Consider the following 16192-nt stretch of genomic DNA (forward strand, 5'->3'; position numbering starts at 1 on the left):
CCTCCGGGTTGTGTCCTAGTCGTGTGTGCGCGCCAGCGAACTGAACTAAAAACAGCAAAATCAAGTCGATTGGGAAAGCATTGGGAAAGGATACACGGTTTGACGGTTAGTGCTAATCAGACAACAGTGTTTTTTGGGATTTGTGCTAGTGATACGATCGGAATTCGGCGCAGTTGGCGGGGCAGCTTTTTACGGCTGACAAATTAAAATTTCCGGTGAAGTGGCTTATTGGAGAAGCGTGCGGTTGTCGTTAGATTGTGATTTCTGATTTCTCATTTGAAAAAAAAAACAGTGGTTTGTGAATTTTAGCGAGATTAACTCTTTACCAACTGGATTAATTGTAAAAATCACAGTTTGCTGCATATTTGGATAACAGTGTTTCATCTGACTGCTTCAGTGTGGGTGAGTAATGGTACATAAATTGCTTGCTACTCGTAAGTGGTTTTGTAAAGAAAACCGCTTTTTATCACCATCGGGAGCTGAAGCCTTTAGAAGAGTCATCAATAATGTATGATATGTGTGTGTGTGTGTACCAAATCCAGCAAATGCGGAGCTGAGAATAATTGAGCTTGTGTCGGAGGTAATGTTGACCTGCGGAAAATTATCGACCATAACGTAAAGATAAGCTGCTCTTTCATGCAATTAGGAAGGATTTTGATCCTCTGAATGGTCATTGAAGCATTACAACGACAGCTGTAACGTGGATGAGGAAAGATTCTTTGATGGTCGGTTAAAGAGCTACATATATGGGGTTGTTCATAGACTACGTTGACTGTTTTAGAGAGTTTTCAGATAACATCCATTCCATACTTTCTACGTAGGGGGAGAAGGGTTGTTACCATGGTAATGACAATGGATTTCTATGCTCAAAGAAGCCCAATTTCGACAAAATGTTCTGCTTCAGCCGGTTCTGAGAATATTGAACCTACAGCTTCCAGCTTGGATTTTCAATACAGCCGAATCTTTATCTTTATTGGAGTCGCAAATTTGAAGTGCTATTGTGTCACTAGCACTGAATTAAAGTTTGGAAGTCCGATTTAAAACATCTGTATTTCAAACTCATTCGTGACTATGACAATGTTTTTTTTTGTCATTGTTGCAAATTTCAGCTAAGCAGTTTTTAAATTGTTTAACATAAGTTTTATATTTTGACTGACGGTTCGATGCTGGTATGCCAGTGCTGTGATGGTAAATTTGAATCTTTAAGCACAATAAGCTTTTTTAATGCACCGCCAACGTAGAGTGCGCCACGCGAGTTCGAGAGGAAACTTTAACCAAACCGTTTGTTTACATCAGAATAAGGATTTTTCACAACGCAAATTAATGCATTTTTCATTGAACCTCTTGCCAATTTCCATCGGTAATTGTCTTATTTTACGATTTTACGCAGTTCTGAACTGATTCACTCCTAAACTATTCACAACAAAAATATTCCTGAACAACAACAGGATCCTTGCAAAAAACGATACAGAATTACATTTTTCAACTGTAGATCAAGTTTTGGAGCTTCTCAGATGAAAAATTTATCAAGAAAAGTGAAAAAGTGTTCCACTTCCTATGTCGCTCACAACACTCTTTTTGACGTTCTGCTATTCACCACCAGATGTTAAATCTATCGCTTAGTTTATTTCAAAAGGCGTTTTAAGATGTCTCTAATTAAAATAGGGTACGGGTTAACTTCTCTGCTATCAGCTCGCCATAAAACTTAATAATACATTTTTTTTTTCTGATATCGGTTTTTCAGTTTAACGGTGGATCAAAACACTAGAATGTTTAAGCCTTCTTCTTAAACATCTTTACGATTTTAAACTAAAACTAGCCCTGATGAAGTTCCCAACCTCTGGATCGAAACGTGGACAACGAACGTTGACGTTAGACTTTATCGTTAAGACTGAAAGCCAAAACAAAATTACTTATTCTTCAAGATCTTTAAACTTCTCCGAAAGTTAAGAATTTGGATACTTGGATTCAGGGCGTCACAATATCATCTTCAATGAACAAAATCGATGTGACGAAGAAACTGCTAGCTTTCTTTTTTTCTGTTGAAGTTGAACCTCAGTCGGCATCTAGAAACAAATTTTCATTCTTTCTCCCGTCGCTTCAGTGGTCTTTCTTTCTTGCTTCAGTGAAGCGGACGAGTGAAAGAGCAGTCGACTTTGATAGTTTCATCTTTCATGAATCTCATCAACACAGAAAAAAATTAAAATATATTTATATGAAGAATGATGATGACCCGTACAATATTTAATTTATCTTCCATCCACATATTTATCTAAAAGAAAAGTAACGAAAACGGGACATAACGCATATACAACAAATTGAAAGAGCGGTGATAGAGGGTCGGTGAAAGGAATATAAAGCTATTAGGAGGTTTCGTTTGATCTCGAAAATCGACGTTACTTTCATTGAAAGTGATGAGCAAAGCAACGACGAGAAAATCCTAAAATCGTTTCGTGCTTCTTTTTCATTTTCGTTTCTTGCTAACAGTCTAGCTGGGCGTTGTAGAAATTATGCGTTGAACACGTTGTATGAAGGAAACAAAACTCGTGTTAATTTTAGAGCTTCAAAAATTTAGAGCCCTGATTGGACCTACCCTAAAGATCTCTAAACGTCAATAATGTTCTCTAGACCTGAATTTCTCATAGGTTTTTAAAAGTTGACGCAATTTTCCTGAATATAATTGAACTGCCCTGAAGTTCTTTGATCTATCCTGAAACAAATGTTTTCAATACTTCCTTGAAGCTCATTGAACTTCTATTAAAATCTCAAATCTACCCTAAAGTTTCCTAAATTTTCAAGAAGTCCTCGAATTTTCTCTTACATTTCTTAATTTTTCAAGCATTTAAAGTCAAGTAGTGAGCTTCGTGAAAATTCCTGCAATGAATTAATGGATTTGCTCTGAAGATCTCTTAATACTTGGAACATCTCTGAAAATAATGGAACTGCTTGAAATATTTAAACTACTTTAAAGTTCCCTGATTCTCTAAAAAGATGTTGGAACATTGCTGAAGTTTTCAAAAATTTACAGAGTTTCTTGGAACTTCTTAAATGTTCCTGTAATTTCCCTGAAGTCAATTGAACTGCCCTAAGGCTCTCGAAGCCGTCCTGATTTTTTTGCAATTCTCCTGAAGTGCTTGGTACTGCCCAGAAATAAATGGAACTGTACTAAATATCTTTAAACTTCGCAAATTCCCCAAATGTTTTCTAAAATTTTCCGGACTTCTTTAGACTTCCCTGAAATTCTTTGAATATCATAAAGTTTCGCAAAATTATGCCGACTTTCATGGTGCTGCCCTGAATCCATCGCAACCAACAACATTGCCAGAAAGTCTGGCCGTCCCTGATGTTATTGTGACAGCCTTAAGATCTCCGAACTACTAGTGTTTCTGGAGGCACTCTTTTATGTACACCTGTCAGTTCATCGTGTCCTGGGTCACGAAAGGTGCACTCCGCTTCCCGCACGTGCAGATGGCTTGCCAAACCAGGAATTTCTTCGCAAATTTGGACATCTTCTGAGTGCGGACATGCTCCGGAACGCTGAACTTATCCTTGGCCGTGAAAAACAGGTTGCCGGGGATCTGTTTGAAGTCGGCCTTCACATATGTTTCGTCGTCCATGATGCAGCATTCAACTTTCATCAGCATGTTGAGGTACAACTTCCTGGCACGGGTTTTGGCGGACTTGTTCTGCTTCTCGTCGCGATTAGGGGCCTTTTGTACCTTGAACGTTCGAAGCCCAGCCTTAGTTTTGGCCTTCTGGACAAAACTTCGGCTTAGGTGCAGCTTCTTAGCCACATCCCTAACGGAGGCGTTCGGATTTCGGTTGAAGGTCCCAACTACGCGGTTGTGATTTTTGGTGTTGTACGGAATACTTTTTCCTTCACTTCTGGCCTTCCGATCGGTGGTCAACCGTTCCTCGAACCGCTTAATCACTCGCGACACCGTGGAATTCGCGATTCCCAACGTTTTAGCGATGGAACGATGCGAGAGATCCTTGTTCTCGTGATGAATGCGCAAGATTTTATCACGCACGAGCTGTTCTTTCGACTCCATTTCCGCGAGTTTTGATCACAGGACTTTAAAACTTACAGGATGTAAATAATGCACTATGAACTAAATCCACCCAAATTTTCATTAAATTCTACCCAACGGTTAAAAAGTTAGAGCAATTTCATAGTGTGGCAATTTCATCGTGGACACCCTTTAATCTCTAGAATCTTCCTTGAGGTTTTTAGAACTTCTCTAAAGTATCCACAATTTTTCTGAACTTCTCTGAAGTAAAGGGTGTCCCACATCAAATTGCATCATGGAAATAAACGCTTTAGAAAATTACCTAGAATACCGATCCTTTTCAAACTTTCAGACAATTAAATATAACCCATTAGTAAGCTTTTGGCATACTTATTTCATTCAACTTCAATACCATAACCGTACGCTCGCACCTTACGCTTAACTCCACTCATTAGGTTCTGTACAACATCTGGCTGCAGCTTCTTCTGTACGGAAACCCACTTTTTCTTCATGTCTTCCTCACATTTGACACATAGAGGTAAGATCAGAAGGTCCCGAAGAAACGAGCTCAACTTTTTGGCTCAGCTCTGGTACTATCTTCGGTCCCAAGCTAATCGATTCACCCCTCGAAACATAGGAAAATCTAATAACCCCTCATTTTATCTTTCAAACTTTCATAGCGAATCAAAACAAACATTGTGCAGTACTAGAATTTGGACTAGAATAGGGTACGTTAATCGATTTGCTTGGGACCAATAGGCTAGTCAAGTAGTGAGCCAATTTAAAATCGCTAATTTCGTATTGATTGTTGTTTGAACTCCTTGGGGTGCTTCCATAGTGCCTGCTTCATAATAGCCCAGTATTTTTCGATGGGCCTTAGCTCCGGTGCGTTGGGGAGGTTCATGTCCTTGGGTACGAAAGTGACCCCGTTGGCTTCATACCACTCCAGGACAACATTTGAATAGTGGCACGAAGCTAGCTCCGGCCGGAAGATCGTAGGGACTTCATGTTGCTTCAACATAGGAAACAGACGCTTCTGTTGACACTCCTTGATGTAGACCCTCCAGTCCCGGTAGTCACAATTGGCGCACTCCGTTTGCCACATGAGCAGAACGCTTGCCAAATCATGTATTTCTTGGCAAACTTTGAAAGTTTCTGCTTTCTTACTGCCTCCGGAACATCAAACTTGTGCTGGGCGGTCAAGAACAGTAGCCTCGGAAGAGCCGGAAGCCCGCCTTGACGTAAGTCTCATCATCCATGATGAGACAATGAGGCTTCGCCAGCATCTGGGTGTACAGTTTCCGGGCCCGTGACTTTCCCACCGTATGTTGCCGTTCGTCACGATTTTGAGCCTTCTGCACTTGGTGCGTATGCTGTCCCTCCCGGTCCTTGGCTCTCTGAACGAAAGACTTGGACCGATTTAACTTTTTGGCTACATCCCTGACCGAAGCATTGGGATTCCGCTTAAACGCTTTCACGACACGCTTGTGATCCTGATCACTTATAGAACATCCATTATGACCGCATTTCTCCTTCCGTTCGATACTCAGAGTTTCGCAGTAACGTTTAATCACACGACTCACCATTGACTGCACGATTCCGAGTTGTTTTCCGATGTCCCGATGAGAGAGTTGAGGATTTTCCAGGTGCTTGCGCAAAACCAATTCGCGACGTTGCTTTTCGGGTGACGCTATTTTTCCAACTTTCGAAAAGCTGACAGCGATAAAAATACAGTGTAAACAATACATTCTAAGCTACTTCTACCCAAATTTTCAAGAAAAATACCCTAGGGGTAATTTTCTACAGCAATTTTTCCGTGATGTAATTTGATGTGGGACACCCTTTATTCTTGGCTTTTCTGAAGCTCTATGGATATCTCTGAAGTTCCAATAACTTCCTAAAAGTTCCTCCAGCTTCGCGGTTTTTTCTTTCTGTCTGTGAAGTTTCCGACGTTTTACTGGTTCTAACTTCCTAATGTTCTGTATACTGACTTCTTGAATATTCTCGATGTTTTCCTGATTTTATTACAACTGCCACCCCCCTTTCCCCTTCCCCCGTACTAAGAATTCCCCTGAAGATCGCAAAACTTCCTGAAGTTCTTTAAGAAGCTCCCACGATTTTTTTTTCTGATAGTCATGAAACTGCCCTGAATTGACAGAACTGCCCTGAATTGACAGAACTGCCCGAATTTACGTAGCTTCCCTTAACCTGTTGAGATCTTTTAAAAAAGGGTATTTTTTTTTGTCATTTTTTAGAACATTAGAATAAATGCAATCACTTCGGGATTTTAGTGTGTTATTAAGCAACATTTCAGCTTCATTTTCGAAAAATTTCAGCCCAAAATTTAACTTTTCCCGCTGTTGGCAGTCCTGCAACCAGACAGATGCATGCGATGATTTTGTCACTTATGGGAAAGTGTTATCAGCACTGAAACATCGGACAAAAGAAATAATAAGTGTACATTAAAAAATATAAATCCAACATACAGGTTGAACACCTAAAAATTCTGACACGCTGCCATTAAGGCATTTTTTGAGTCGAATTTTCAAAATTTCACTGAATCAAGCTCAGAGTGTATAGAATCGGAGTAGGTATTGGTTGCCAGGATAAGTTCATTTGTTTACATTAGAGAGGTTTTGACTGGTTTTGAGCCAAACGAACTGTCAAAGCCAGAGCCAATTGAGCAGCGACTATCTTGATTGCATTGGCAGTGTTGCTAGAAACCACCATAGGTTTCCAAGACAGTTTGATTTGAATCCGCTCCTCTCTTATACTGGACCCTCTCTAGTTTACATCATGGCTGCACCGGTGCAAGCACGTCGCGATTCGAACCTGCACGAAAATTCTCGTCTATCCGCTCCTGTCAGTGTTCGATCAAATTCCTGGTCGAAATTCCCCAAACAGTTCCTTGTCTGGCAAGCAATCTGCAGTTGTAGGCTGAAAAGTGAAACTTTTGTTACTTCTGGGACCATGAACTAGCAAATTTACCAGGAGACGTGCCTACGGAAGAGATTACTGCCTTTTCAGGGGCAGCATGTGGTGAATTGCCTATTCTGGCCGGACTATTCAAATTCCACCAAACCAAGTGGTATAGCGAAAATGGCGTCACAGTGATTCCCAAGGAGATGAATCCGGCCAATACTTAGGAACCAAGGCCAATTGAGGAATATTGGTCATTTGTGAAGCACATACTGAAGAAAAGAGGTGGAACTGCAATTTACCTGAAGGATTACAAGCGGAAATAGAATTTGGCAGAAAAACAAATGAGAACAGGGCTCTTGCAAAAGATGATAGGCAGTTTACGAAAAAAAAGTTCGATCAATGGCCTATGATAAGAAGGAAGACTGCAACAATGGTCTAAAAAAAAAGTATAACACCTACTAACGCATAGCTGTTACATTGAACTATGAATAATAATGCGTATTTTTAAACGTGTCCGGATTTCTTTATGTTGAAACTTTAGGATTTTTTCGAAAACCGCTAAATTACCAAAACGGTGGCGTTCAAAAAAAAGTTAAATTTTTCGTTGGAAAAATCACTACTCAAATGCGCGTAAATAATCGGAAAGTTGCAATATCCGATAAACCCTATGTTAGATTTGAGATAATTCACCTTTACATCACGGACACAATAATCAGCAAAACTGATCGAATAGTCTCCGAGATCCCTTTCTCGCAAGGTAAAACATGTGGTTTAGAGAAAACAGCTGCCAACAGCGGAAAAAATAATGTTTGGAGTGGAAATTTTTCGACAATAAAAATGTTGTTGAAATGTTGCTTAGTAACAAACCACGAAGTGATTGCATTTATTCTAATGTTCTAAAAAATATTTTTGGGATCCCAACAGATTTTTAAACTCAACTGAAGTTTTTGCAATTTTTCTTAATTGAATAGATCTGCTATGAAGCTCTTGGATCTCCATTGAAGTTCTCGAAACTTTCCTAAAAATCTATGGAACTGCCCTAAACTATCGGAATCTACCCTAATGATGTTAACTCTTCCATGTTGTTCTGAATGTTCATGATGTTTTCAGAATTTCCGGTAAATTCTTGGAATCTCCATGAAACTCTCAGATCTTTCAGAAGGCTCTGGCAATTTTTTTGATGTTTAACTTTGTCAAGTCATCGATGGAATTCGTCCCTTATTTTTTTAAATTCTGCTCAGGAATTCTTCAAAATATGCTTCAGAGTTCTCATGAAATTTTAATTTTAAGTTCAAAATTCTCAATTGAAATTGCATTGGAATATTCCACAAAATTTTGCCTAAAGGCGCTCCTAAGAATTTCCTTGGAAATCTCATCAAAATTCCTTTGGAATAAATATTAAAGTTGTGTGCTCACTCGGCTGTCGACGGAAGCAGGCAACTTTCGATGTGTGTCACGCGATCGTCTGTTTACTCGGCAGCAGCCTTTGTGTGGTCCTCCTCATTTTTCTCCATCAGCAGATGCTTCGTCGATTTTGGAGTGATTCGTGTGTGATTGGATAGCGGAAGATGAAGTGTTTATTGTGTTGTACCTTTTGACTAGAGTTCTACGGTGTTTTATATGGTGAGCAAGAATCCTCGGCTCTGCAAAGTTAATTTGAATGAGCCTTATCGAAAAAATTCGTAAGCAAATATAACTTAAATAAGCTTTGATTAACAGACCTTCTGCTTATCATTCACTTGAAGTTATAGCCAGAACTTCCTTGGAATTCCCTTCAGATTTCTTTTGAAATTCTCTTCAAAATTCACCTGTAACTTTTCTCACAATTCCTAGGCAATATTCATAGGCTTTGATTAAATTTTCTACTCTTCTCTGGTGGAGTCATGCTTCAATCTCCCGTTGACTTTCTCCTCAGAGTTTACATAGAATTGTTCTCACATTTGTTTAGTATGATGCATAAATAATGTAGCATTTTTTTCACTTTAGATTTGAATTAAAGCTCTTCTCATGTAAATTATTTTCAGAAGTCCTTTGAAAATCTAAAAAAAAAAACAAAAGGTCTTCAGAATTACCTTGGAAGCATTCCATAGAATTTACTTGAAGTTCTCCTCATATCTGAAATGGAATTCCAGTCATAACTCGCTTAGAATACAGTTTAAAGGCTGACTAAAAGTAAATTGTTACGCACAAAAAGACCTGTAATTCGTGATTCAATAAGTTTAAAAAATCCATTAATGGTTGCTTGGCAGTACATTTATTTAAACTTCAACAGTAATTACAGCATTACAGCATTAGATGGTTACATTTATCCAGTTCGAACAAAATCTCGAACCTTGCTCTTGATGGAACCTCACAGTGGAAACGGACATTCCATTTTGCCGCATTTGCTGGATGTCCTTGACTACCCCGCCGCTTCGTCGAAGTCGCTGCTTTGAAATTGCCCAGTATTTTTTCGATTGGACGAAATTCCGGGTAATTCGGAGGATTCATTAGCATGGGGACAAAATCGAATTTGTTGGCAGCATACCACTCCAGAACCACCTTGAAGTAGTGGAAACTGGCCAAATCGAGGCAAAAGATGACCTTTCCCCCATGCTTGCGGATGAACGGCAATACACGCTTTTTCAGGCTTTCTTCGATGTAAACTTGGGATTTCATCATCGAGCATGTGACGAATGGATTCGTTTTCAGGTCACAACTGCAAATCGCTTGCCAAATTATGGCCTTCTTCGCGAATTTGTCGGCAAACACGAGCTTGAATATTCCCGGCACATCCCCACGTCCAGTCGCGATGTAAAACTTTTGACCGGGAAGCTGTTTAAAATCGAGTTTCACGAATGTTTCGTCATCTATCAACACGCAGCCCTTGTGTTTCGTCAAAACACGGTCGTACAAGAGCTATGCACGCTTTTTGGCCACGGAATTCTGCTTCATGTGCCGGTTAGGATGTTTACTGGCTTTGTACGACTTGTATCCATCCCTGGCAAGGATGTTTCGCGCCGTTTTAAAATTGACATTATACCTTCTGGCCACAACTCGGATCGAAAGACCGGGGTTGGCTTTAACGCACCCCAACACCATGCTGCACAGCTGACCATCCCTGGTTCCAGTTTTTTCGTAGGACCGCTGATTCCTTTCCACACTCAGTGTTTCCTTGTAGGTTTTGAGCACTCGACAAACTGTTGTTTTCGGCATCTTCAGCACTTTAGCCAGCTTGGAACCGGACCACTTCGGATTTTTCAGATGTTTGTACACAATAGTTTTTCTTATTTCGTGTTCCATTTGACGTTAATTCTGAACGCGATCGACTACTTTGATCAAAGTTGCACCAGTTGTTCTCCATAGAAGTGTAAACAAACCACTGTCAAAGATTTTCGATTCCTAACACTAGAGGCGCGTTATTGTTGGTACTACTCCGAGACTGAATAAAATTTTCGTCAATTTCCTCATTTTCTGGCAGATTTTTTAGGTTTTCCACAGAAACCATGAGACAAATTTACTCATCGCTGAGTTCCTGAACTTTTGGCGATTATGAGTGAACTAAACTCAAATTTGGGTCGTTCTCATTCGCCGTGTACGCAAAAGGAAAAGAGCCAGTGTCGCTACTTGATAGCAAACTACTCATAATGGGAGGAGTCTTTGTAGCTTTTATACCATTTGGTTGCACATCATTCTGCTTTAACCTGAAAAGATATAAAAGAGCGCTGCTGTATGGCATTTACGGACGGCGAGGTGACGGCGGCGAGGTGAACAGCGGACGGCGAGGTGAACAGCAATAGCAGCTGTAGGAAGGTGGTAGCTAGTCCACTCCTTCACACCTAACAAGCAACAATTGACTGGTCGTGGCAAAGGAGGAAAAGGTCTGGTAAAGGAGGTGCCAAGCGTCATCGCAAAGTTCTTCAAGATAACCACCATCCGTCGTCTGGCTCACCGTGGTGGTGTCAAACGTATCTCCGGTCTGATCTACGAGGTGTGCTGAAGGTGTTCCTGGAAAATAAGGTCCGTGATGCTGTCACCTACACTAAACACGCCAAGCGTAAGTGGCCATGGATGTCTTCTTCAATAAAACGGCCCTTTTCAGGGCCATCAAGCTTACATCAGTAAAGAGTTGGAATAGAATTTATCTGTGCTTGTTTGTCCATATTCAGAACCACAATTCCCGAATGACCTCACAACATGCTCTCCAGGTTTGTAATCTTGTAACCAAACTTGGAAGCTGGGGTGCAAGTGATTTTGATTGATTCTCTTAATCAACTTTCTCTTTGAAAAAAAATATTACAAGTTTGGTACGCCTACAATTCAAAAACGGAAAGAGTTGAGATAATAGAAAATTGATCAATTTAAAGAACCAAATGCTCTTCACATTTATTCCGTCCACTAGCGGTCCTACGTCAAGCTTACGTTCGTGCCCCTAGGCACAGACCCTTCCACTTTTTTTCATTGTTAACTATTTAAGTATTTAACAATTACATAGAATATGTGACATACCACACAGATATTATAACACTGATGAATCGATCAACACACAAATCACGAAAATCCATTGAATATTGGCCAACTTATTGGCATTTAAAGTCTGACCAATTTTTGTTACATTTCTCTGAATTGGCACCCTTTCCGAAAGACGTAGTCTTACGTCAAAAAAACTCAAAAAAAAAAACTTACAGTGTGAAAAAAGAATTTTTAAATTTTATGTAATATTTATATTTTTTAGGGTGCATTTTTTTTAATTTATCCAGATGTTTGCACAACGTTGCCGGAGGTACCAAAACCATTAGAAAAACATTTTTCTGGTAACAGTTTTTTTTATGAAAAGCTGAACATTTTTCTATAGGACCTTTCAAAATTAGGGCACGATTTAAAATGCTGATCTGAAGCTGTAACATGGCATTTTAGGGCATGAGGAACGTTTTTGAAAATTTTCATCCAAATAAAAATATATGGAAATTAATGGCTTTGCGACAACGTTTGAAATCGGTCTATGGGTCAAAAGGTAGGGTCCAATCTGCCTCCCTGGCGTTCACTCTTAGCTACGATTACCTAATATTATCGGTATTTTTAACCGATAAATATCGTTACTTTTTACTTTAAATAGGCTATTTTTTACTATGAATTAGGTAATTTTTAACTTTAATTATTGGTAATCTTAGCGTGTTGGTAGTTTTGGTACTTAGCACGAAAAACAAGATCGACGGAAAATAGATCATGGAAAAAGCTACAAGGGACAACCCTATGGGGTTGTACACAATGGTGACATAGGACTACGTTGTCTTATATGATAAATCTTATTTGTTAACTGCAGCAAGAGCTTGTGTTTTGTGTAGGAATAAGAATTTGAGCGGAGTTATCTCTGTCTATACTTTAGTATGACACGCTTGGCATAGATGGCCCATAGCGACTCACGAAGAGCTACTGATTCCGAGCAATAGCGCTGCGGCATCTTCCTCCTTCTATGGATGCTCATGTGGGCTTCAGCTCGCTGCTTGCAGGTAGCCTTTCGTTGTGTACTGGAGAACACCACCACTCACCACGCGGTGATTGAATCAACACCGTTTGGTGAGACTATGAAATATGTGTTAGGGAAATCGCTTTTCGCAGGCAATCAGTGATAATTTTAACTTTTATAGCAACAGTTGCACATTCGTGCAGTTTTCAATAGTGACATTTTGAAAAATGATAAAGTTTTAATTTAACAGATTCGTTGACAAAATTCCTATCGATTGGAAATCCATCATCTCTGGATCAAAATCAGATCACTTGCATACAACGACTGACATTGGTTTTTGAAATTGCACCCCCAATGTTGCCTTAAAGTACTTGGTATGTTCGATTTAAACATATCTTGAAAGAGCTGGAATTAGGAGTAACAGCTTTTGCATCTTGATATGAAAACAGACATCTGATTGATGACTTTGACAAATGTCCAAAAACTACTTTTTTACAAATTTATTGTGGTCCTGAAAAGAACCGTTTTGTCGTGATGGTTGGAGTAATGCTGAACTATTAGGGTGTTAAACACAGCGACTCACGAAGAGCTAGTGATTCCGATCAATAGCGGTGCGGCATCTTCCTCCTTCTAGGGATCCTCATGTGAACTTCCGCTCGCTGCTTGCTGGCAACACTCACATCGCGCTGATTGAGTAAACACCGTTTGGTGAGACCGAATTGAATTCACTTTTGAAATCTGTGTTAGGGAAATCGCTTTTCGCAGGCAATCGGTGATAATTTTAATTATCATAGCAACAGTTGCACATTCATGCAATTTACAATAGTGACATTTTGAAAAAAGATAAAGTCTTAAATTTAACAGATGCGTGAAAATATTTCTGATCGATTGGTAATAAAGTTATAATTTTGTTACATGATCCACTTTCCGTTTTCACAAAGTGAAACCCCATATAGAAATCACAGACGCAGTCCTACGTCAAAACATATGCAGCTTCATTCGGTCTGGTGATATTAACAAAAGAATGTGCAGCTTTCTTGAGCATCACGAAAAATAGAAAATGTCCCCTCGTTCAGGGTGATCTAATTTGGATTTTTAAAATTTGGAGTTAAATAAACATCTTCTCCAAATTTGGTCCAAATAGGAAGAGGTCAATTTCATCTTCCTCGGACACTTGGCGCGGAATGACCCCATATGGGGTTTTTGGGCCTGCGTAAGGTTGGCAAACGTTTGCAGCTGGCTTTTCCCCATCTTCAACTTCATTAAGACTGTACAAATAAAATAAATATATCTCATCTATTTTAAGGTATCTCTTATATCTCCTTGACGCGGTGTAATCGGATGAAAATTTCATCAAAACTCTTACTACTGATAAATCTTTGCGTTTGTATGAGCAATGTAATACAAACGTTATTTATTACGCAAAATATAGATTGACTCAACTTCGATAATAGACCTCAACGTAAACATTATCAGCCTGCAGCATTGAACAGTCATTTCTGTCGAATTCTGTGGAAATCTGTTGATAAAAGTCGATACTTCATCGAATCCAACCAATTCCTATGGCTTTGAAGATGAAGGTTTTTTTTTCAAAAGATTCACACTGAGTCAATAATAATACAACACAATTCCGTTTCAGAAAATAAGAAGCTTACATTTCTCTGTCGATACTTGAAGATGGCAAGCAATTTATGTGTCCGCTGGAGCATTTGTCCCCGTCACCTTTTGGTTCAGTGAATATCTGTGCTTCATCAACCAATCGATCTGAAAGCTGAAGCCAGAAAGCAGTATTTTTTCGCTCTCATTGGTAGGTACCTAGGAGGTAAAAGAACAGAAGGTAACGTATGTACGTAATTGATATGTTCGGAGATTGTTTTCAAATGGTGGAATTGTTAGGAAAGCATTGCACTGGGTTCATCTCTGGAAAGAAATCATAACAAATTCGTACAGCGTTCACTTTCAATCCTGTGCGTTGTTTGCTTTTGCTAACCTTAGGTGAGTAGTTTCCCTGAGTCAGACAACACTTCATCATGAACCACAACAGGTGGGTAGATTATCCAATCAACCAAGTTGGACCCATTATGCCACAACCAGCCGGACCAGAGTGAATCCTGCCAAAAGTGACATTCTAATTTAAGGGATCAGTGGCAGAAAATTAATTTCGTAGCTGTCCATCCGTTAACACAGTGACATTAACTGGAATTAATTCGACTACTTTCAAGGCTGATATAATTTCCGCACCTCCTGCCAGTGGAACTAACCCTTTGTTGGATGGTTTTCTACGCAGGTAAGCCAATTCATGGTACCCGATTTTCCTATTTTCCCCGTTACAAAAGACTGCTGAAGCTGATCAATCTGCTCACATTCCGGCATTGCGCTATGGCTGCAGAAATAGAAGAGGTAAAAGGAGGGCAACTAGGGGAATGATTGAATCGAGATTGAGCTCACTGATTGAACACGAAGAAAGAGCTCTACGGATAAGAGAGATTTTGTGGAAAGTTTAGGAAGAGAAAATTCAAATTTGTCATCGACGAGAACTTTATGAAGAGGTTATTGTTGTTGCCGATGTTGCTATTGATGAAAAGATGGTAGATTACGTCTTCGGCTGGTTTGTGGCTTAACGAGATTACTGTTGAGTTGATTGCAATGGACTCCGGGGTGGATGCTGATAGCTATGCAGGCTGTGAATGCCGAACTGAATGGAAATGAGATTTTTTTTTGTATGCTTCGGGGAAATTACACGATGCGATGTTATTGAAAATATAACAACTGAACCGAAAAATTGAACATCTTACTTGGTAGCGTCAGATGCAGACACACACCACAATTTCAATTAGTGCTTTTCAATTTTACAGTGACCTCTCTAATAACAGTTTGGGTTTCCAGAAAATTGCAAAGTCTAGTGTATGCAGTATGTATCGATTGTGATATTGAAGTTCGACCATGAGAAAAACTGGTGAAAATATGACGTGTTGTGTTTGTTTACTCATTTTGGTATCGGTGCCGGCGCGGCTGTTCGGTGGCTGAGATTGAAGCAGCACACGGAAGAAAAGAAAATGAGCAACCGTCGTTCATTTTGCGATTGCTCGGTCGGTAGTTGTTTTTTAAGCATTACCAGAGATTTCTAACGCTGCTGCTGTTGGAACAAATTAGGCCATCTGGCTCAAAACTTGGTGAGAACCATCCATTTAATAAAAATATATTTTTTTTGCGATACATAACCCAAAATGCATTTTTTAAATGCAACAATATTCAAAATCTAAATACGACAGGGCATCGTTTGATATCTTTTTACGCGTGTATTGATGGCTTCAAGCTTCAGATGGCTGCGGTGGTTCTTCTTTTCCTTCTATGCCTGAATAGAAAGTGCGAATGAGGGCGTCTATGTGATGTTTTGCTGTACCTGTTGTGGACATTAGTACATCCTGATCCTTAAACTTGTTGAGGGCACCTTGTCTAGCCTCAAAAAGACATCCTTTTTAAAGAAATGATCTTCACAACATAAAGAGCACCTTCATGTTCATTGCTCCCAGCTGGGAGAAGGGTAGAGAATGACACACACTTTTCCATAATAACAATTTCGGTTTAATGAGGGTTCTGTAAATCATGATTTGTAGAATGCCTTAAAATGCTTTTGGCTTGAACTGTTTTCACATTGGCTTCCTAATTTCTAAGATAAAAAAATTCCATTCGCTCACGCAGCCCACACGTTCTTTCCACTGTCTTGATAATGATGGAATTCATAATTCAACTTGACACCCGAGGCGGATAGTTTGGGTCAGACTTGAAAGTGGTGACCGTAGTCGACATATTT

At 39.6% G+C, this 16192-nt stretch overlaps 1 protein-coding gene across 2 annotated transcripts in view; it reads left to right on the top strand.

The window, feature by feature from the left end:
• Nucleotides 1–333: 333 nt before the first annotated feature.
• Rh7 (Rhodopsin 7) overlaps nucleotides 334–16192 on the top strand; it is a 274211-nt gene continuing 258352 nt past the window's right edge. For both annotated transcript variants that reach the window (XM_065233157.1, XM_065233158.1), the window contains exon 1: nucleotides 334–402. The gene's annotated coding sequence lies outside the window, so the exon portion shown is untranslated. The remainder of the gene's footprint in view (nucleotides 403–16192) is intronic.

This window comes from Ochlerotatus camptorhynchus, unplaced genomic scaffold (genome assembly GCF_037179485.1).
Source record: "Ochlerotatus camptorhynchus isolate MF236.1 unplaced genomic scaffold, CSIRO-AGI_Acam_v1.1 ptg000391l, whole genome shotgun sequence".
Classification (NCBI taxonomy): domain Eukaryota; kingdom Metazoa; phylum Arthropoda; class Insecta; order Diptera; family Culicidae; genus Ochlerotatus; species Ochlerotatus camptorhynchus.